The sequence below is a fragment of the Takifugu rubripes genome, chromosome 7, assembly GCF_901000725.2.
Source record: "Takifugu rubripes chromosome 7, fTakRub1.2, whole genome shotgun sequence".
In the NCBI taxonomy this organism is placed as follows: Eukaryota; Metazoa; Chordata; class Actinopteri; order Tetraodontiformes; family Tetraodontidae; genus Takifugu; species Takifugu rubripes.
Genome location: NC_042291.1, coordinates 8,973,278 through 8,987,486, shown reverse-complemented (window position 1 = coordinate 8,987,486; position 14,209 = coordinate 8,973,278). Strand labels below are relative to the sequence as shown.

At 43.2% G+C, this 14,209-nt stretch overlaps 1 long non-coding RNA gene across 1 annotated transcript; it reads right to left on the bottom strand.

Moving 5' to 3' along the window:
* Positions 1-5,070: 5,070 nt before the first annotated feature.
* Positions 5,071-6,626, bottom strand: LOC115250490 (uncharacterized). Its single transcript, XR_003889050.1, has 3 exons — positions 6,517-6,626; positions 6,234-6,344; positions 5,071-5,332 (listed from the first exon to the last, which is right to left on the bottom strand). It is a non-coding gene; the product is annotated as an uncharacterized lncRNA (long non-coding RNA).
* Positions 6,627-14,209: the final 7,583 nt, after the last annotated feature.

The window sequence follows — 14,209 nt, the reverse complement described above, 5'->3', positions numbered from 1 at the left end:
TTCTTTACACCTGATTTCCTTCTTTGGAGCCACCTTCATTAATACAGATGCCTGATTTTGTGTTGTAGTTACATGTTAATTACTTGCATCATGTCAGTCTGGTGTCTAAATCCCCTGTTTGAGTTCATATTGTGAGCTTGAGCTCAGCTTAACAGCACCCGTTTGTTACAAGGTCTTGAAACTTTAGCCTCTAGGCTGTTTCATGACTCTGTGTGTGTGTGTGTGTGTGTGTGTGTGTGTGTGTGTGTGAGGGAGAGAGAGTCGACTTTACTGGGTGTTTAGAGAGAACAGGGTGGGGAATGTTATTGATCAGTGTCATGGCAATAAATCAAGATGTGTTTGATGTGTGCGTGTGCGTGCGCATGTGCGTTTGAGAGTAAATCTCCACTCTTTTATTGCCGTGTACAGTGCAGACATTCAGCTGTGCACTTGTGAACATCTGTAGAAGTTTTCATGTTTATGCATGAGGACACAGAGGTACTGCTGAGGTCCAGATGTGCAGATCTGCTCCAGATCCCACCGAAACAAAGAAACCATGTCTAAATTATGACACAAAGGAAGAACTGGAGCGAGTGGCGTTGCCATTGCATGCTTCTTTAAACCATTTACTAAAGCAATTCTGAAGACAACACATGCATTTGATGAGGCATAGCAGCTGAACACTCCACTTCAGCCCTATAAAATGCTAAATAAATCCTATTTTTCTGACTAAAATCTTACAGAATAACTGCAGAGAGTGTAGCACCGTGACTCTTCCTCTCAGGCTCATTTAAATGCACATTTGTCAGGGACCGATGATGACCAATTTGTGCTTTACTCACTCTTTACAAACTTGATGGCAGTCCAAGTGGTGGCCCCCATGAGAAGACCCGAGCTGAGATTCAGCTCTGCCGTCTATAAATGTTCCTGGCTTGTCCAGCAAGACTGGAAGCCAGAATTTCTCACAAGTGACAGACTTTCCTGGAAAACCTTGGCTTGCGAGCTGTTGTAGCTGTGGTGCCATGAAAGCAGATGGGTTCTTTAAATCCTTACAGAAAACAACAACCCTGAATTTGATTTAAATATGGCATGTCATGCGCACAGCGCAGCAGCGCGCGTCTGTCTGTCATCTGTCATCGTTTTCCAGCTTTTACTTTCTCTCATCCAAATGTGGGGATTCTTGTCCATATGTTGAGTATTTTCTTTGATTTGGAAGTGCAACCTTGACCATAAATAAAAAGCAAATAGCACCATCCTGAAATCAAACTCATTTTGCCCGTGGCACTTATGACGTGCTCGCATGCTCTTTTTGTTGCAAGTGAGAATCATTTTCAAAGTGGTATTGCGCCATCGCAGCTCGCTCCAGAGACGTCAAGTTGGATAAATCAGCGTCTTATTTATTTGCTTGCTCATTTAAGACACGTTGAACCAATTTCCGTCTCTGGGACTCTCTCTAATGAGCCAGACTGGCTATGAAAGTGGGTATCCGAGCAGGACTGAGCTGCTTCCACACATTTGGATTTTTTAGACGTAAAACTTTTATTACCCTTCTGCAATGTCTATTTATTTGTCAGATCACCGCAATATTTCTGGTTGGTTCATTTACTAATATCTGTTGAAATGTTGACATATTCCTATCCCTGTTTCAGATTAACTGAAATATCAAAGGAAAGATCATCATGCTGTCATATTAGAAGCACATGGGACATATTTCCAGCTTTTCTTTTTGTCTTGTATGTTTGATCTTCGCATGTCATTTGAATTAAATCTCTGGTTGTTCTGTAGCTCGTCTGTGTGGCAGCACGATCTTGCATTTGTACTCGAGCCTGAGGGATTCTCTTTTAAACAAAATCATCCCTTTGGTGTAGCTTTATGGCTACACACCCGCTCACCCTGCACCAGAGCAGCAGAGAGGATCAGCCGTTAAAGTCACAGCAGGATGTTTGTGCTCCCTTCAAATCTGCATGAAACGAGCGCTTCATTGTTCTTGTGACAAAGATTAAGCAGACATAAACCTTTGCAATTGTATTACCAGTCTCCCAAACATTACAATATTAGCTATGAAAACATTATACAACTTTACTGTAAAAGTGGGTCAAGCGCTCCATTATGTAAGGCGCCGCCACGGACCCTCGCCTGCATTTCTGCTAAGTATTAACCAAACTCGGCTGTATTTTGAAATGCCTGTTAGACCGGCAGGATGTTGAGGCTTTTTACTAACCAGCAAAATCTGATTTCCTCTCACAGGGTCCGTTTTCGGCCCCACTCAGCTCTCCCTGTGGTAGTTTGCCACATGTTCCCGATGCACCGAATTTCACGGCCCCACCTTAAAACTGTTTGTTTGGAAAACTTTGCCACCAACGTTCCGAGGTGCACTTAATATCGCATTTGTCACCTGACCTCACCCAGTGGGCAGCGGACAAACCTGCCTGAAGCCCTGCACTGATGCTTGATATTTAAATGTGATTTCAATGAGTCCAAGACAACAAGACAGCTTCTCAGGCTGGAACAAGTTCCTTGTTGTTGGTGTGTCCATAAAATGTGTCGTAAATATGACATTTGCGGCATTTGAGGACAGCTGTTGTAAAATATAAGCAGCCTCATCTAATGTACAAAAAAAAAGTTCCACACTTACATTCTCCATCTCTCAAGAGCCGGTGACACTTCCTGCATTAAAGAAACCAGCACTGCTGCCCAGGAAAATAAACCTACCAGCTGCAGATGCTGAAAAGCCCAATTTATTCTGTCTGTCAACGTCTGTCATCTGGTACCAGTGGCTGCTTTCTGCGATGGTAATGACGTGAACATCCATCCAGAAAAGCCAGTTAAGTGATGATGAATGATCCATCACTTACAGTTTTCCATTTTCCTTTTCCCTGATAGTGCAGATGTGTGTGCACAGATGTTTTCACGGACTGGCGGCAAGTAACTTAAACTTCAGAGGTGTCGATCTGTCCATGTGGCGTTTTCATTTGAATCTATTATCATAAAAAATATTACCCTGTTCAGTTTGTTGGGAGGAAAAAGACAAAGAGGGGAAAAAAAAACACCACCACCTCCAGCAAAACCATTAAAAAAGTGGGATTGCTCAACTGTTTGGACAGGCCTCCCCCGCACCCAACACCCACACACAGACTGAGCCTCCGTGAATCCTCTGTGGGTGATCCCTGTTGCTCTGACTCACTGGGTGACCCAACGCTGATGACGCATGTATTTTTGCGTACGAGAGGCTGAAGTTACCCCGAAGACCGTTGCGCGGTGTCCGACGGGATCTGGAATCAGTCAGGGCAAAATCACTCTTTCTGAGAATCCGATTGGGAGGATCGTCTCGTGAGCACAGCTTAACCGTAGTGTTAATAAAACAGAAATATGGAGCCGTTAGCTTCCAGCTTGTCTCCAGCAATAAATTAAAAATGTTATAGGATCAGATCCCACCATTTAGACAGTCTTTATGGACTCCACATGCACCAGGCCAGTCATGGTAGCCCAGATGTTATCTGAAGCTGCTTTGGCTGATATTAGATAAGCCTGAGTGGGTGGTGTTAGGTAGAAATATGTCCCCGTGTTCCTAATTAAAAAAAGCTGGGTCATTAGCCCTGAAATGAATCTCCCAGCTGGATGCGTTCTCGCCAGGTGTCCCGAACCGCCTCGACTGATTCTTCTGTTCACCACAGAAGTTGAGCAAAGCGCTCCATCACTGGGCGACGGTCAACGACGGTCCGTCCATTCCATCAAAGCACAGATAAACACGGTCTGCCCTTTAGAACCGATCCCTGAATCCTCGGCTCATAGAAAAAGTGCAGTGCCGATTTTCTCATATCACACACCCCTGCGCCACCCGGGAGTCGCTGAGGGTTAAATAACTCAGTGGAGGTAGATAACTCGTGTAATGACAGGTTGGCGAGCCATTCAGCTCCTATGACATCATCATGGGACTCAAGGGAGTGATCACCAACGCAGAAGATCTGACTCATCATCAAAGTTATTTATTTAAACGCTGGTGGTTTTCGGCGCCTCAATCCAAGGAAACGCTCCGGCGCCGGTCGCTAATGCACTGCTAATGCACGACTCCGCAGTTTTTGACGGTCACGCAGCTCCGTCTCGTGGCTGCTGCTGCCTGACTCTGGCGATGTTGGCGTGAGCCGCAGCACGATGCAACAGCACGTGCATGTAAGACCACCCTGAGTCAGCTGCAGCAGGCACGGCTCCGCTATGGGGGGCATTGCAAAACCTGGCCCCTGTTCCGCGCCGCTGACCTCGCCGAGCGCCGCAGGAAGAGAGGCCTTCGGAGGAATCAGCGCGGTGATACTCAAAGCAGCAGGCGGCTTAGCGCTTCCACACCAGCAGGATCGCGCCGGTTTTGTTTTGTCAGCCCGTTTCCATGACAATAAGCGCTAAGTTACGGTTGGCGGTCGCACCAGATGGGACATGCGCCACGACTGGAAGCGTCACTAATCATGGAAACGCTCCCCGTGGTGAAGTCACCCTAGTTGCAGTGTTGTTTTCAATCCATTTTTTAAAAAAACCCAATCTCCTCATACGCGCGAGACGTCCTACTGTATGTGTGCTCCGTTCCAGATCGTGCATTTTTGACAAATTCCAACATGTGTTGCTGCGCTTACATAAATCAGCGCCGGGGGAGAGAGAAGCGTGGAATCATACATAACAAATGTGTTGCATAGCAGCATATGTAGAGAGTACTGTATACCATGTAAAGAGAGTGCTGGTGATTTACATATGTCCAGCATGCAGCTGGTGAAGCAGCGTACTGGATTTCCTCCATTCCGGTCCAGCGGGAATTCTGATCTCAGCTTGATTTCAGAATTTCACACGAATTTCTGAGGAGCAACCATGTTCTGTTGTTTTATCTAGTCAAACATCCTCAAAAATCCACAAATGCTGACCTAATAAAGCTGTTATTGACTAAAAGACAATTACACAAGGAACTCTAAACTTTGGTTTTTCTTTGCAAAATAACCAGATGTGATGTTGAATTTATGACTTTGTGTAAATTTTAAGCTTCTTGTTTATCACATCTTTGAAAGACTTGACACAACAACATATTAAAGAAACAGTGAAGACGTAAAATTCGGAAGAAAAGCCCTTCGCTCAATGCAGTTTTTTGGAAGTACAGTCATGCACAGTCATGTAACAGTGAAACAAACCAGATCAATCCCCAATTGCCACCTCACACAGCGTGTTTGATCCACTGTTTGTGTTGGAACGCAACAAAGGGTAATGAAACATCACCTCCCATTACGTGACGCATATTACCAGGGAGGGTTTGGAAGGCGTCGGGATATCAGCCACCTGCGGCGAGAAGGAAGCATCAGGCCCTGGTTTCAATGCCTGCCTGAAAAGGAACCGCAGAAAATGAGAGATTACACATTTGTACTGCCCATTAATTCTAATGACATCTTGTGGGTTTGAGGATTAGTGCAACAGCTAAAAGATGAAAGTGAGACTGGAATGGTAATTGTCCTGGAACATCTTTATAATCAACAGATGCAAATGAAAAAAAAAAACTTTATTTGGCTGTTTATTAAAGAGAGCACAACATCTGAATATGATAGATTATTATGCTGAGCGGGCTCTCAGGAGATGCTGGAGTCTGTGGGTGAGTGAATTGTGCTGAATGAATGGATGAATGAATGAAGTCATGCATAACGTATAGCATCTGTACACACACTCTTGAATTTGTGTCCTTGTAAGGACTTTTATAGGTGTAGTTGATTCGCCAGCCCCCTGCTCTAACCTAAGTGATTAATAAATGTCCAATACAGTACACACACACACACACACAAAATTGAAAGAACAATTTTGAAAGAAGTTCAAGAAACTTCAGAGACACTGATTCTCCCTCATGGTGCAAAGGCATATTATGCTCTGGCATGATTTTTGACATTAATTATGAGAAAACAAAAGTGAAAAATAACAGAAAAGGCTTTTTCAACTTGGGTCAGAACTCTCCTGGGCCGGGAATCTCTGCTTTACACAATCTACTTGTTTTCAGTTCTTTATTTTAGCATCTGGGATCAATTTTCCTCTTCAAAAACACTGGGAACAGCACATTGAGTGTTGGCCAGAGCTGGGTGTCTATTGGAGAGCAGTTTTCTGACTGAAGGGACACCTCAGCGCCAGTGAAGCCTGGCAGACGGTTGACACCTGGACATGGAGATGCTGTTATGCTTGGAAGGTCTAATGTGTGTGTGTGTGTGTGTGTATGGGGAGCAATGTTCAGTTCTTCAACTGACCATCAAATTAACCGAGGAACCCACACGTGCGAATGGATGCGATGCTTCCGCCTTCATCCTGGGAAAGCAGTACCTGTAACACACACCTGATGCCTCTGGCGCCGATCTAATCTGAGGTTTAAGCAGATTGGGTCAGATTGAGTATTAACTGGATGTTAAACAACACAAAACACAAGAATCTCCTGTTTAAATCTGAACATATGAGTCTAGCTCTGGGTCACGAGACTATTTACTTTAGGGCCTTTGACTGATTCCTTTTAGCATCGGTGATCCTTGCCATTACCTTAAGGTATTATCTTCATATCGACATCAGCGCGATCCAAAGCCTCTCCTTGACTCTCCGCGGTCCGCGGCACTGAGCTGTTGCTGATGTCCATCTCCACTAACTCCGCCGCCCCGACTGCGGTCAGCTCTCATCCACTCTCGCAGTGTCAGCATCGGTTTCATCACTACCCTCCCCTCTTTCCTTTAAAGTTTAAAGCCCTGCTGCAATCAGCTGTGCAGCTCAGAGGGGAAATCCCCTTACAATTACTACAGGAACTCCCTCCAAGCCAATCTCGTGTTTGGTTGCAGGAACCCCTCCCTTACTCGTCCCTCTCTATCTCTGCCTTCTCTCACATCTGCAAGCATATCTTTGTTTTTCTAACCCTTTTCTGAGAGCAGATCTGTAGTCTTTTACTGATTGTTGGAACATTTTTTTCAGAATTACTGACAAATTTGTCATGATTTTGGCATGCTTGTACATTTCCCCTTCTACTGGCTAACGAGATAACATTTTCAAACTCATTTTCAACACACACTGGACCCTAAAGCATGTTATTGTAATTTTGTGTTATAAATGTAAAATACTTACAAGACAAAAGTATTGACTTTCTTGCAGTTGCTGCTAGAGCAGAGGGGTTTTCTGAAGCTTACTGAGGGCAGGAGACTGCGAATAGCAAGCTTGGCAGCATTAATCTGACTGCTGTTGCTGTGGGCAACTGGAATCACGCACTTCAAGAAGACTTGAAATGGAATTGAATTGACGATGAGCAAATCCAACGAAAGCACACATTCGTCTCAGTCAGTCACATCTCAGTCTTTAAAAACGCTCGCTTTAAATAAAGGTCTGGTTTTTAGTGTGACTCAGCACATTTGAATCTTTCACAACCTCACATGCAAATTGAGTTAAGAGTTTCAACGCTAGAGTCCAAACCGACCGACTGACTTTGTCTCTTCTCACACGTCTTTCTCCCACTGTGATGCATTGATTTATAGAGTAATGGGAGTCAAAACAGCATTTTTTCACAGAGGACTGCATTGTGTATTTATGATAAGAAAATCTGCAGCGATTAATAAAACGGCAACGCTGAGAGTGTTCACTTCCTTTATGTCGATACAAACACAAAACTGGTGCAGATAAAAGTAAATGTTCGAATGAAACAAGGTTTTAAAGACAGAATGTGGTCGGATCAGATCGGCTGAACTGATCTGAACAGCCTCCACAGCACTAAATATGAAAAGTACTATGAAACTATTAAAAGTTTGACAAAGTGCTACATCACCCACCCATCAAAGCAATTATCTTAAGTGGCGTTGAGGCCTTGCAGAGGCTGTAGTTAATGCCACTGTGAGTGAACACGCGGCATTTATTCTGACTCGATTGTCCACAAAGGTCTTGTTGCTGCTGTTCTCGCTCCAGCGGCCCCACCGGTCGACTCCCGGGTTCATGTCAAACTCTGACCTCCAGTTTTTACTTGCTGAAAGTAAAACACAAATACTTTGATGGTTAACCTTAAAAGACACTTGACCTTGACCGAAGCGCGGCGTGTAAAGACAGAGACAGCTCAAATAGTTTGACGTTTCTATCGAGAACCAGCTGTTGCGTGTACAGATCAGCTCTCCCCCGGTCCCACAAACCCTGCTCTCAGAAGCCCTGTCCTCTGTAAATAAGATGACATGTTGGGATGTATGAAAACCATTTTCATCTTCAGAGGAAAGGAAGTAATCACATAGAAAATTGCAGCCTGAAAGCTAAAGGAGGGATCTGCGGAATCAGGGTGTAATCATTAAGGAAAGGGGATGCAGAATGTCTGCTCAGGGCTGCAGCATATGTTTCCACCATTTCTGCTCAGTGTTCTGCTCAAAGGTTCACAAGTTACTGAGCTTAATCATATCATTTTGTATGGGTGGTCTTTAGGCAGTTTTCCTGGAAGAAGCCAGTTTCGTTCTTGGAACATGAGCTGCATCTTGCTGTATCTATATGTTTGTATATGGAAGAGTTGGGCTGTACATGTTTGTCTAAGCCTCGCCCAGTCAGGTAGTGCTTGATAAAGAATCGGGATCACCTGTGTAGAATTTCCTTGCTCTTCGTAAACTTGTCCTAAACTTGTCAGGTGCTTCTGTTAGGTCGTGTTTTATAGTTATTCTGCCTATATTTCACAAGTATTACTTGGATTTCTAACATGTCGGATTAGAATTCTAAGGACAAGGAGTATAACAAGCATCACACTATTTTAGGAATGGGTGTCATGACAAGCGGGCGAATTAAGTTCTGCGCTCTCGATTTATCATAAAGGTTAAAAGTAGAGTGAGGTAGATGATTGGCACTGCTGTAATAAATTAACACCAAAACATAGCTGGACCTTTAACCTTTAAACTTAATCATTTATTTATCGAACCCAGCACACGTATTGAAAAGCGATGCTGGGGGGCGAGTGAAAAATCTTTATTCGATGAGCAGGATGAGAGATTGCCATAAACTCCACTGGCTGCATCTTAACTGCAAAAGCAGATACAAAACAGGCGCAAGGTTAAAAAAAACAGCAGGAAGAAAGATATTATACACCGTATTGCTGTGACGGCCGAATTGTTGTTGTTTTATTTTAAAATATGCGTGAATTCGGCAGGCAGAGGAGGTAAATAAACAAGCATGGCAACAGAAAAGTGACCGCTCTCTATCTCAGGTCTTCCAAAAACAAGATACGGACACGTTTGCATGTGCACGACTGTCTTTTTCTCCCAGGCTCATTATCAGGCGCAGTAGGCGGCAGGAAAAGCTGCAGCGTCTCTCAGCTGATAGCCCATATGAGGGTCTGGAGACTGTGGTGCCTGTTGTATTGTTCTATTTTTAAAACAACCAGAAAGTGAATTATCGGTTAATGTTGGCTGGTAATCTGCTATTGGACTAATGTGTGTGACTGTGTGGACTGGCATGCTGCAGCAGGGTTATTACTGCTGGCAGACAGCACAGCTCTAAGCAGAGACACGGTGGTTTCAAATGTTGATGCATTATACGTTCCTGGAAATTTTAATGCTCTGGCAACTTTTGCATCCTGAGCAGTGCAGTTCTTTGTCTCCGTCTGCCACCAAATATCAATAACTCCACAAAACTGCCCGTCCAAACCATGTTCTGTGGATCTCTTTCAGCCAATGCAGATATCCCCCACATTGTTAACGTCTGACAAAACCTGTGATCACCAAAACAAGACCCCCTTTGAATTCAGCCATTCTGCAGCCATACATTGGCTCTCGCAAATGGCAATTTCGGCTTTAAAGAATTTGCAAGCCCAGCAGTGTTGCGTACAAATCTTGGAAGAGATGAATGATTTACTCTTCTGCTGAAAGACTCAAGACAGTGTTGGGATATATCAGCACTGACTAAACCATGACTTTTTTTTCTGAGAAGGCTGAAAGTCGCATCTGTCACTGATTAAAGAATCGTTTAAAAACCTGAACCTTCATGAGACCCTGGTGAGGCTGAATCAATGTTCATAGGGACAAGAGCTGTTTGTCTAAGTATGCAGGTACAGACTTGGAAGCCTGTACTTTAAAGTGTGTACTTGCTGTTGGCAATTTCTGAGGTGAAATGCATTGTGGGACACCTAACTGTCCCAAGGCAGGTGTTTGATTTTACACCTATTGTGGCTACCCCAACACAGTGGGGGCCACCAGCAACATTCCACATATAGAGCTAGAAAAGGACTTGGGTAGTTGATTGATAATGTTCACAACTACACACAAATGCAAAAGTACAGATTAAGGATGGGTGGATCGATCCCGTGGTATCGATATATCGACACTCACAAGCTACTCATTTGGTATCGATTTTCTTTTATAAATATCGATACTAACTAAAAAAAAAATTGGGGGTGTGTGCATCACTTTCCGCCATTTTAGATTAGTTACTTAAATTAATATGTGCCGGGACGCACCCTATACGTGGCGGCGTATTGAGCTGGCCCATGTCACGTGACAGGAGATAGCGAATGAGCATCAACGTGCAACAAAGCCCGCCGAGCCGACACAGTCAGCATAAGGCAGAGCCGGAGGAAATAATCAGTCAGAGACGCAATTGTCTTAAAGCAGAAAATGTGAATATGATACTTTTTCTGAACAGCAATCTGAGACTTCAGTAAAGTGTGATGACATACCTCAAGTGCACTAAAGGTGTGATGGTGTCAGACATTGTTCTAGTTAATTTTCTCATGGAACAACTGTCTTATGCAGGTTTAAAGGATAAGGAAATCCTAGTAATCAACTGACCATAATAAATTGTATATAACTGGTCTGTATTTGTCTTGTGATTTGTCTTAAATGTAATAATATTTTGACTGGCAAAAATTGCCAGTAAGAAATTAACGGTATTGGTATCGATATAGATGAAAATACAAGAAAAAGTATCGGTATCGTATCGAATCCCAAAAGTGTGGTGTCGCCCATCCTTAGTACAGATGAGCAAGTGTACTGAGAAATGGCCAAGTTCAATGACAGTATCTGCTAAACTTTGATAGTACAGATTCTTTTTTTTTTTTAGAAGGTGTATGTGTTCTTATACTTGTTATACATATTACTAAAATCCACATTCTACAAGCAAAATGAGGACATTTCTGGGAAGTGTGGACATTTCGGCTGGTCCTCACAACTTCAAAGGACTGTTTAAGGGGTTGAGACATAGTTTCAAGGTTGAGGTTAGAATTGGGTTTACGTCAGGGTTAGGGGGTTAGTTGGGATGGCTGCGGTAAGCAGCTGGGGAATGCATTATATCTATTAAAGGCCTATCCAAAGATAGGCGTACAAGGGCATCTGTGTGTGTGTGTTCTTATACTTGCTATATACTGTCATACATCCTGCACAAATCCATATTCTACTAGCAAATTGAGCACATTTTTGGAAAGTGTGGACATTTGGCTGGTCCTTACAACTTCAAAGGACTTTTAGGGGGGTTGAGACATGGTTTAAAGTGTGTTGGAGGGTTAGGGGGTTAGATGGGATGGCGAGGGTATGCTGGGGAATGGAATATATTAATAGAAGTCCATTCCAAAGATAGACGTACAAGGATACATGTTTGTGTTTGTGAGACACTTTGGACATCATTCGGATGGCCTGAGTGCACCACACACACACACACACACACACACACACACACACACACACACACACCAAGTTATCTTACCACGCTGGCATTATGGCAGGAAAATGTTTCCAAATCTCATGAAATCCTTGTAAGGAAAAAATAAATAAATCAGCTAATGAAAGGTTAGTGGAGCTGTCTCCCTCCCACAATGTTGGTGAAAGCAGATTTGGCTCCTGCGCATCCAATTCATTTTTCTGTCTGTGAACGCACAACTGTTGGGAAATTTTCATTTTTTGGCATTGGATTACCTGGCGCAGTGATCTCCAAAGTGGGAGCAGGAGGGTCTGAAACAGAGGATTTCACAGAAACAGTTGCGCCTTGTGGTTTCCCTTTTCATGAGGGAACTGTACACTCACTCTGTAATCTTAAAGTAAACCAACAATTACAGCCGCTGTTGTGTGCATTTCTTGAGTATTGAATGCTTGAATTGCAAACCATGTTGACACGGGTAAACACATAACCAGACTTGATTCATTTGTCAGTGGGGGAACCACGACGAGTAATTTGCTTCATACCTCAACCACACAAACCCTCGGTGTGTCATTACATTGTTCTCAACAGACACTGTTTTTGGTGAGGATGGGATGTTTAGGTTTGAAGTTTCTGGCACCTTCCCCCTTGCAGCTGGTAATAGGACTCACACTGACTCTGTCTGCAGAGAGACACACTCATTCCCTTAAAAATGCAGAAATCTGTCACATCTTTTCATTAAAATTCCTGCATCTGAGGGAGGTCAGGCTGTGCAAGGACATCAGCATTTAATGAGACTCATTGTGGACAGCCTCATTAACCTCATGTGAGAAGTGACATGGAGTCTACGTTAAAGCTTTGTCAAAGTATTTCTGTGTGGTTTGGCCCCCGTGCATACACACAAAGCACATATGTGTTTGTGTCTTGGATACCAGACCACGGTCATATGTTTAGTTTTCATTTATGGTTAGAGAGCCATTTGTATTCCATTAAATGTTGGATGAATATATGTAAAAGAAATTGTGCAATTATGGTAGCTTGACAGTATATAGAGCATCAGGAAAGTGCTGTTATTTTGTTGTGATTCAGCGCATTTTGCTCTTATGTTAAGCATTAGACAAATGGAAATTATTTGAATTTAATGCAAATTCAAAGTACTTTCTTTCTCCCCAAGGAGCAATTCAATAACGGTTGATAATAACTTTACTATGGACTTACAATAGAAGATCTGTAGCTCCTCTCAGAGTAGTTTCTCCTCAACTTAACAACCACAGTTGCATCGTTTATAGAAGCACTCCCACACAGTAAAACTAAATGCATCGTAGATGACAGATAACAGGAACTGAAAAAAAAGATCTACATGCAGATGCTACAGCTGTGAGCAAGATGCTACAGATGCTACAGCACGCGGCCCGTTAAACGTTTTAATCCGGCCCGCCAAACTTGAAAACTTAAATGAATAAACCTTGTTAATGTTATATTTTCACTGCAATTCTGGTGTTTTCCCACTAGAAAAAAGACAGTCAGGAGGAGAGTGATGGTGATATCCTGAAGGATAACAGAACTTTCAGTGCTTTAAAATAGAAATGGTTATTATTTTTTTTTAAAAAGGCACATTTTATTCATTTGATTTTAAGTGTTTTAAGACTCATTCCAAAGTCAGATATTTTGTTGTAATGCTTCTCTTCATTTTCATTTGAAATTAAAGCACATGTTTTCTCCATATCCCAAGATGTGTATTTTTTCTCCAATGAGGTGAGGTTACCAAAGCACTCCATCCATCCATCTGCTCCTGGTCCGGCCCCTTTGTCAAATGTTAGAACCCATTGTGGCCCACGAATCAAAATGTTTGCCCACCCCTGGTCTAGACTCCCTCCAGACTGGATTCAATATGTGCTTTGTTCCTATTTCACATTTGACTATGTCATTAACCAAAAGCATTTCTGAGTCAGCAATACCATCCTGAATCTACACCTTGCCCTTGTTCATCCCTGGGGGAGGTTGGGGATCTGAGAGGGCCAGGTTCAAAGCATCCAAAAGCGGAGGCCAAAAGATGTTTTCAGGGTTAGCTGAGGGTTAGCTGAGACTGGAGGCTTGTTGGTCTGATGGTTTGCTGCTCAACAGGTAAGAAAAGAAGCTGTGGTGGAGTTATGGGAGCACAAACTACTTACCTGAGGAGAGGAAACTCAAAGAATATGTTCAAGATTTACGATAAAATGGTCATTTTTGTGAAGCGGTGGATGAGAGTCATATGGAGCTCCTTGCAGCCATAGGGATCAGGTGTGAAGATAATCCATTCTTTACTCCAGTAGGTCTTCTAACAGGGCTCTGGGGAACTTAGCTCATGCAATATGTACCTTCTCTGAATTTAGAGAAACCCAATTATGATGCTTCAGTGTCCTGCAGGGATTATCAGGGGTCGATAGGGCACAACAGCTTTCATCACGTCCCTGAATATCTGCACAAAGACATACACCACCCCTGTAGATGTTCGATTCCACCAAGGTCACCCTTTGGTCTTTGGGTTTTATCGACTGAGATCTTCATGTACAGCTGTGGCTTCCCCTTTCTGCAGATAATGCTCTGCTGTTCATTAAAGAGTAACTAAATC